Here is an 8,984-nt window from a genome sequence, read left to right as displayed (position 1 = left end):
CTGTAATCCCAGCACTTTGGGAAGCCAAGGCGGGTGGATCACGAGGTCAGGAGTTCAAGACCAGCCTGGCCAAGATGATGAAACCCTGTCTCTACTAAAGATACAAAAACTACCCGGATGTGGTGGTGGCCACCGGTAGTCCCAGCTCCTAGGGAGGCTGAGGCAGAGAATTGTTTGAATCCGGGAGGTGGAGGTTGCAGTGCGTTGAGATCCTGCCATTGCACTCCAGCCCGGGTGACAGAGTGAGACTCCGTCTCAAAAAAAAAAAAGACAAAACAGCTAACACTAAATCTAACAAAAGATAAATAATATTTTTATGAGGAAAATACCTTTCTAAAGAATTTAAACAGAGAAATAGGCAATCATGTTTGTGTATTAAAATATATACTAAATATAACAGAGACATTATATTTAGCATAAAATACATAGTATATATAAACAGACTGGCAAAGATTTTAACGTCGACAGTAACAATGCTTTGGAAGGATGTGGAACTCTGTGCGCATGCCCAGTGGAGAGTAATTTGTTACAACTCATTTGGAAAGCAACTGGGCAGAGTCTGGAAAATGTGAAGAGGCCACGTGCTCTATGACCCCTCAACTCAAGCCCTGGGGAAATGAGGGCCGTGGGGACCTGCTGTGTCTGTGCGGGAAGAGATGGAAGAGCACGTGCACAGTGGCTCTTTCTGTAGTAGCAGAAAAGCCAGACGCCAACCCAATGTCCACAGCAAAAGGACGGTACACACCTTCAACGGAAATCCAGACGGCAGGAAAAGTAGATACATCACAGTTACACAACAAACACGGGTGATGAGTGAAACCGGAAATCACAGAAGAACATAAAGTATCATTTTGTTTGTTTTAAACTCAAAAATAAGACAAACCTAACTGCTATTGTCTAAAACAACAATGGTGTGGAATAAACGTGAAGAAAATCAAGGGAAAGATAAACATAAAATTTAGAATATAGTTACTTGGAAGGCACAGAAGAAGAGGATGGCTCCGGAGAGACCCAGAGACCTCAGACGGGATGGTGGCCGTTTACTTACAGTGGAAATGGGGTTTACCGGCATCACACACGTGGTGACGGGCACGTTATGCACATTTTCAAAACTGAAAGGAAACCGAGAGGCTCGGCGGGAAGCACGTGATGTTCACGGGCAGCGATGGAGGGGAAGGGGTGCCACGTCCCTGCCGTGCCCGGGCCCGCGCTCAGGCAGCTGCTTCCGGCCGGCGCCCCCGCCCGGGGCCACGCCCCATCATTTCCGGGAATCACCGGGAGAGGCGGCAGGGAAGGAGCCACAGCGACGTCTCCGTTCCTCCGCTCGCCAGCCGGTCCTACTGCGTGTCGCGGGGAAGCGGGAGGGGAGGCGGTTCTGACCCCCCTCGCCGCCCCTCTCTCCCTCCTCCTCCCTCACGTTCCTCCTCCAGGCCTGTCCCCCTCTCCCCGCACGCTCCTCCTCCAGGCCGGTCCTCCCCCCCCCCGCCCGCTCCTCTTCCAGGTCGGTCCTCCCTCACGCTCTCCTCCAGGCCGGTCCTCCCCCCCCCGCCCGCTCCTCCTCCAGGTCGGTCCTCCCGCACGCTCCTCCTCCAGGCCGGTCCCCCCCGCACGCTCCTCCTCCAGGTCGGTCCTCCCCCCCCCCGCCCGCTCCTCTTCCAGGTCGGTCCTCCCGCACGCTCCTCCTCCAGGCCGGTCACCCCGCACGCTCCTCCTCCAGGCCTGTCCCCCCCGCACGCTCCTCCTCCAGGCCGGTCCCCCCCCCCCGCCCGCTCCTCTTCCAGGTCGGTCCTCCCGCACGCTCCTCCTCCAGGCCGGTCCCCCCCCCCCGCCCGCTCCTCTTCCAGGTGGGTCCTCCCGCACGCTCCTCCTCCAGGCCGGTCCCCCCCGCACGCTCCTCCTCCAGGTCGGTCCTCCCCCCCCCGCCCGCTCCTCTTCCAGGTCGGTCCTCCCGCACGCTCCTCCTCCAGGCCAGTCCCCCCCCCGCCGCCCGCTCCTCTTCCAGGTCGGTCCTCCCTCACGCTCCTCCTCCAGGTCGGTCCCCCCCCCCGCCCACTCCTCCTCCAGGCCGGTCCCCCCACACGCTCCTCCTCCAGGCCGGTCCCCCCCCCCCCGCCCGCTCCTCCTCCAGGCCGGTCCCCCCCCCCGCCCGCTCCTCTTCCAGGTCGGTCCTCCCTCACGCTCTCCTCCAGGTCGGTCCCCCCCCCCGCCCGCTCCTCCTCCAGGTCGGTCCTCCCGCACGCTCCTCCTCCAGGCCGGTCCCCCCCGCACGCTCCTCCTCCAGGTCGGTCCTCCCCCCCCCCGCCCGCTCCTCTTCCAGGTCGGTCCTCCCGCACGCTCCTCCTCCAGGCCGGTCACCCCGCACGCTCCTCCTCCAGGCCTGTCCCCCCCGCACGCTCCTCCTCCAGGCCGGTCCCCCCCCCCCGCCCGCTCCTCTTCCAGGTCGGTCCTCCCGCACGCTCCTCCTCCAGGCCGGTCCCCCCCCCCCCGCCCGCTCCTCTTCCAGGTGGGTCCTCCCGCACGCTCCTCCTCCAGGCCGGTCCCCCCCGCACGCTCCTCCTCCAGGTCGGTCCTCCCCCCCCGCCCGCTCCTCTTCCAGGTCGGTCCTCCCGCACGCTCCTCCTCCAGGCCAGTCCCCCCCCCGCCGCCCGCTCCTCTTCCAGGTCGGTCCTCCCTCACGCTCCTCCTCCAGGTCGGTCCCCCCCCCCCGCCCACTCCTCCTCCAGGCCGGTCCCCCCACACGCTCCTCCTCCAGGCCGGTCCCCCCCCCCCGCCCGCTCCTCCTCCAGGCCGGTCCCCCCCCCCCGCCCGCTCCTCTTCCAGGTCGGTCCTCCCTCACGCTCCTCCTCCAGGCCGGTCCCTCCCTCACGCTCCTCCTCCAGGCCGGTCCCCCCCCCCCCGCCCGCTCCTCTTCCAGGGCGGTCCTCCCTCACGCTCCTCCTCCAGGCCGGTCCCCCCCCCCCGCCCGCTCCTCTTCCAGGTCGGTCCTCCCTCACGCTCCTCCTCCAGGCCGGTCCCTCCCTCACGCTCCTCCTCCAGGCCGGTCCCCCCCCCCGCCCGCTCCTCTTCCAGGCCGGTCCTCCCTCACGCTCCTCCTTCAGGTCGGTCCCCCCTGCACGCTCCTCCTCCAGGCCGGTCCCCCCCCCCCGCCCGCTCCTCTTCCAGGTCGGTCCTCCCTCACGCTCTCCTCCAGGTCGGTCCCTCCCTCACGCTCCTCCTCCAGGCCGGTCCCCCCCCCCGCCCGCTCCTCTTCCAGGTCGGTCCTCCCTCACGCTCCTCCTCCAGGCCGGTCCTCCCTCACGCTCCTCCTCGAGGCCGGCCGGCCGCCGCCGCCCTCAGATTCAGCGTCCGCCGTGAGCCTTCCCGTTTCCTCCCAGTGGAAGCTCTCGGGACCGCCCGCGAGGAGGAGGAAGGGGTGCTCTGGGACGGGGCCGGCCATGACGGGACGGTGGAGAGACCCTGCAGTCAGCTCGTGGCCTCCGCCCCGCCTCACGCCCGCGTCACGTCAGCTCCAGGGACTCGCTCCTCCACTGTGGGTCCCGGCGCCCGCGCCCCGCCAGCCCCCTCCGCACACGGGTCACCGCGCGAGGTCGCCCGCAGTCGCCCGTGCCTGTGGCCCCAGACCCCCGCCACGCCGTAGCGTCCCTGGTGCCGGGAATCGACGGCGGGAAACCCGAGGAGGCCTTCATCGCCTCGTGTGAGCACCAGGACTGCGGCGTCTGCTCGGGCAAGATGGCCCGTTTGCCCTCTGACCTTTGGGAAGATAACCGCTGGGCGCCCGAAATCACAGCATAGGCGCTTCCAAAGCAAAGGCTGTGAAACATTCTTCGCGGCTCCTTCAACTATTCAAAGCTCCGCATTTGAAGCTCTCCCCTGACAGAGTCCCGAGCTCTGCCTTGAGCGCTCTGTGCCTGTGGGGCCTGGGCGGCTGCTGCTTCCGTGCAAATGTGGCTGGGTCTCCAAGGAGCCGCAAGTGACTCCCGCCGGCACTTCCTCTTTCTCCTCTACCTCTCCCTAAAAAGAAAAAACAATCATGTTGGCAAAAGGGGGATGGAACAAGGCAAATCCAGTCTATACCAACGCATCACAGAGGTTTAGTGCTTTTCTCCTAAAAAATATTCACCCATAGGCCGGGCAAGGTGGCTCACGCCTGTAACCCCGCACTTTTGGAGGCTGAGTCGGGAGGATCAGGAGATCAAGAGATTGAGACTATCCTGGCCAACATGGTGAAACCCCGTCTCTACTAAAAATACAAAAATTAGCTGGGCTTGGTGGCGCGCACCTATAGTCCCAGCTATCGAAGAGGCTGAAGCACAAGAATCACTTGAACCTGGAAGGCGGAAGTTGCAGTGAGCCAAGATCCTGCCACTGCACTCCAGCCTGGGCGACAGAGCAAGACTCTGTCTCAAAAAAAAAAAAAAAAAAAAAATCACCCATAAATCTGTAAAAGGAAAGGCTTGTAACAAACAGCGGCATCTGTTTCTACCCCGTGTCCTCAAAGCTGACCACGCAGGATGCAAAGAGGCTTCCAAAGACTTGAGAAGGAAGTCTTCAGTGCTCAAACATCCATTATGTTTTTGAGCCACTTTTTTCATTATTTAGAAGGTCAATAAGGTCAAGTAACCAAAAGAAAGCAGGATGGAGGGGTCAAATCCAAAATGCATGTGACCTATGCATGTTTATAACACTCTGGCCAGGGCAAGGACAGCAACTAAACTTAGACAAACAGCATGGTGATTAAACAGTCTCAAGAATGATCAGAAATGTGTGGCATTTGGGCCAGGCATGCTGGCTCACACCTGTAATCTCAGCACTTTGGGAGGCCGAGGTGGGTGGATCACCTGAGGTCAGGAGTTCGCGCCCAGCCTGGCTAACATGGTGAAACCCCATATGTACTAAAATTACAAAAAAAAATTTAGCAGGGCATGGTGTTGCACACCTGTAATCCCAGCTACTCAGGAGGCTGAGGCAGGAGAATTGCTGGAACCTGGGAGGTGGAGGTTGCAATGAGCCAAGATCGTGCCACTGCACTCCAGACTGGGCAACAGAGTGAGACTCCGTCTCAAAAAAGAGAGAGAGAGGAGAAAGAGAGAGAGAGAGAGGAAGGAGGAAAGAAAGAAATGTGTGGCATTTGGGGAAAATATATCAATTAAGATTATCACTTCTATAAGAAAGCGAATCTTGGTAACCAGAAATATAAAAGGATCCTTCCTTCCAAGAAGGAGCCAGTGAAGCAGTGAGATTGAGGTGGAGACTGATAGGAGGGCAGGAAGAGGTGTGCACTGGGAGCAGTGGACTTTAAATCCATGGGCAATCCAATAGGCACACTTCACTACTCCTTCCTTTAGGGAACTTACTTTACAATTCCAATTCTAATACCAGAAGAAGTGAAAGCAGGCACTGAGGGCAAGACTTGTGCGCACATGTTTACAGCAGTATTATTCACAACAGCCAGGTGGAGGTGGCCCTCATGTTAGTCAATGGATGACTGGATAAACACAATGTGGGGGTGCAGGACAGAGCTGGGGGTGCAGCGGGGGCCACCAAGGGTGGGACCTGACAGCTAGGTTCTGGGCCGGGAGAGCGCTGCAGGCATTCCGGGAGAAATACCAGCACACAAAGACCTCATTGCGAATTACTGTTATGTCTAAGTACAATAAATAGCTCAAGCAGGTGAAGATTAAATTAATACAAGATAGGGCTGGAACGGTATTTGCAGGAGACAGTGGGAAATAACCAAGTTTGTAAAATGGTAATAAAAGGTTTTGACATATTTGGGCTTCAGATGAAAGACACAAATGCCCTCTCAGGGGAAAAAAAAAAAAAAAAAGAACATATCCTGGTAGATAATTATGTAACATGATTAACTCTATCCCTCTAGCCTTGCAGCTCACCCAACACAGGAGCCCAGGCCCTTCCTCTCCCCAGCTCCTGCAGAGGAACATGGAGTGGTGAACGTCTGTGTGGAAACTGAGCATCTTCCCACAGGCTCAGCCCGGAGTTTGTTTCAGACCCTGTCTTGGTTGTCCACAGAGAAGGCATGTGTCCTCTTCAGCTATTTCCTCCTATTGGTTATTGGGGCAAAAAGTGACTATTCCAGATTGCCATACTCATGAAAGCTACTAAACCGTGCAAGGGGGCCAGGCGCCGTGGCTCACGCCTGTAATCCCAGAACTTTGGGAGACCAAGGCAGGTGGATCGTCCGAGGTCAGGAATTCGAGACCAACCTGGCCAACATGCTGAAACCACGTCTCTACTAAAAATACAAAAAAAGATTAGCCAGCCATGGTGGCATGCACCCGTAGTCCCAGCTACACAGGTGGGAGAGGCGGGAGAATCGCTTGAAACCGAGAGGTGGACGTTGCAGTGAACCAAGATCACGCCACTGCACTCCAGCCTGGGCAACAGAGCAAGGCTTCCTCTCAAAAAAAATAATAGCAATTAATAAATAAACCATACAAGGGCAGATTCTGAACTTACCAAAAACATTTCTTATTTTCCAAAGAATGAGCATCTTTCAAATGTATAAAGCAAAGAAATGACAAGCCAAGTAGAGAACAGAATCGGAACAGCATTGCATTTCAAAGCCGGCAGAAGTCCAATGTCTAGCATGGATGGGGCGAGGGCGCGTCAGTGCTCACGAAGTCTGTGGACCACATACGGCTGGGGCCACACTCCATCTCTCCCTGCGGACGTCAGCACCTTGCCAAGACACAGGCACTAGGAGAGGAGGTTGTGCTCTGGACCTGAAACACGGATGGAGGAAGAAAGTAACACAATGCAGAACAGGCCAAAGCCCCTGGCGTGGCTCAGGCCTCCCAGCCATAGCTGTGCCCCCTACTTCTCCACTTTGATTCGAGAACAGACCCTCGACTATCAGCAGGGCCTGGGCGGGAAGCAGGCAGCAGGCAGCGAGGCTCTTTGCATGCCTGATTCACCCTTATCCATCACGTGCTCTTCCCTAACCAAGGAAATAAGACTCTGCACCTGCCGGAAACATACGGCCCCGCAAACCCTGCCTATTTTCCCTCAAGACTGTCTTCAGAAACACATGAATACACTTCCTCTGCTTTATTAACATTCACAGAGAGAAATAACGGTGACCTGCTAGAGATGCTAAATGGTGAGGAGAGGAAAGTCTGCCATGCCCACGTGTGTGAGTGATAAGTTCTGCACCAGAGAATAGGTTTTGAGAAGAACAAAGGAGAGATACACCCCAGCTCCATCCAGATGTGTCTGTGCTCACCTGGCATGGACTTCCTTTCATGGAGCACAGGGGCCTTCCCTCCTTTATGAGAACAGGCACTGCCTTCTGTTGATCACTAGGAAAATGGAAGGAGAAAAGATATTTGATCAAAGGGCAGAGGTCTCTCTCCCTCCCAACCAATTCCTGTTCCCAAGATGGAGGCCCAACAGGAGGCAGCGCCCTTTCTCTCTGGCCCTGGTCATGTCACAGCCCTACCCCACGCCATCCAACTCAAATCATGTCCTGTGGATGCCCAAGCCAGGCTGTTCTCCATCAGCCCTGGCTTCCAGCAAAGTTCAGAGAACAAAAGGGACACCTGCACAGAGAGGAGGAGGAGCCCCTGGCTACCCATGGGGGCAGGGGATGCAGAAGCATAGATGCCCTTCAGAGAGAGCCAGACTGTCTACTGCCTGGAGAGGATGGTACCACGTCACACACAAAGAATAAAGCACACGCGGAGCTCATGTGACGCAGCGCGTGCACTCCTCAACTGCCCCTGGTCAGGCCCCAGGGATGCTGAAAATGAACACAGCACAGCCCTCTTGGTCAGCGTGGCAACCGGGCCAGCACTGCAGCAGGCGCCTGAACCCAAAGCCCATCAGTAGGGTGACCGTGGCCAACAGCAACCCACTGTGCCTTTCAAAATAGCTAGAAAAGTCCCAATGTCTCCAGTGTAAAGAATTAACAAGCATTTGGGCTGGGCTCAGTGGCTCACGCCTGTAATCCAAGCACTTTGGGAGGCCGAGGCGGGAGGATCACCTGAGGTCAGGAGTTCGAGACCAGCCTGGCCAACATGGAGAAACCCCATCTCTACTAAAAATACAAAAATTGGCAGGGGGTGGTGGCACGTACCTGTGGTCCCAGCTCTTCGGGAGGCTGAGGCAGGAGAATAGCTTGAACCCAGGAGGCAGAGGTTGCAGCGAGCCGGGATGGTGCCACTGCACACCCCAGCCTGGGCAACAGAGCGAGAGTCCATCTCAAAAAAAATAAAAAATAAAAAGTTAAAAACAACAAAGCTGTCATGAGCATGAACCAAGGTTAAATCCAAAAGCTGCTCTTTAGTAAAAACAGCACGATAAACTTATCTATTGACTTCAACAAAGCAGAGAAGCAGTCCCTGATTTCATTAGTGTTAGAACAGCTTCTGGACTCTCCCTTTTCAGGAAACACCTTGAAGCTTTGTTTAAAAAAAGAAAGAAATGAGAGAATCCGAATGTTAAAATTAACCCATTGCTTAAACCAACAAAATAAACTCCATCGACTTCTAAGCACCTGGTTTTGTTTTACCTCGTTCCTTAGGAGAACCAAGGTGCCCAGGGCCAGGCAGGGCAGTGAATTCCTCCTCCAGTGACCTTAGACTCAACAGAGCAAAACTGAAGACAACAAATTCTTCTCCACCCACGAGCTTTCCATGTGCGTTTATGTCATAGACATACTTGATGAATGCCACAAAACAGGTAAGGCCTGGTGTTCCTAGAGTCTGACAGTCACTTCCGGTGACCCGGGCAGCTACATGTCGGACTCCAAAGAGCCCTGGACCTTAAGCTTGTTCACGGCACCTCTGCCGCGTTGTGTCTCTGAAGCAGTCCGGTAAAGCACGCATTCGAATGCCCTGACCCATGCGGCGCCTTTCACTGGGGAGTATTAGAACCCTTTGCAAACCTGAGCTCGTTCATCCACAGCACGTGGTGTGTTCAGCTGGGGAGGGCTCGGCCCGCTTCTGCCAGAAGGGCAGGGCTAA

This window comes from Aotus nancymaae, unplaced genomic scaffold (assembly GCF_030222135.1).
Source record: "Aotus nancymaae isolate 86718 unplaced genomic scaffold, 86718_ANA_hifiasm-v0.15.2.pri h1tg000036l, whole genome shotgun sequence".
In the NCBI taxonomy this organism is placed as follows: Eukaryota; Metazoa; Chordata; class Mammalia; order Primates; family Aotidae; genus Aotus; species Aotus nancymaae.
This window is presented reverse-complemented; position numbering follows the sequence as displayed.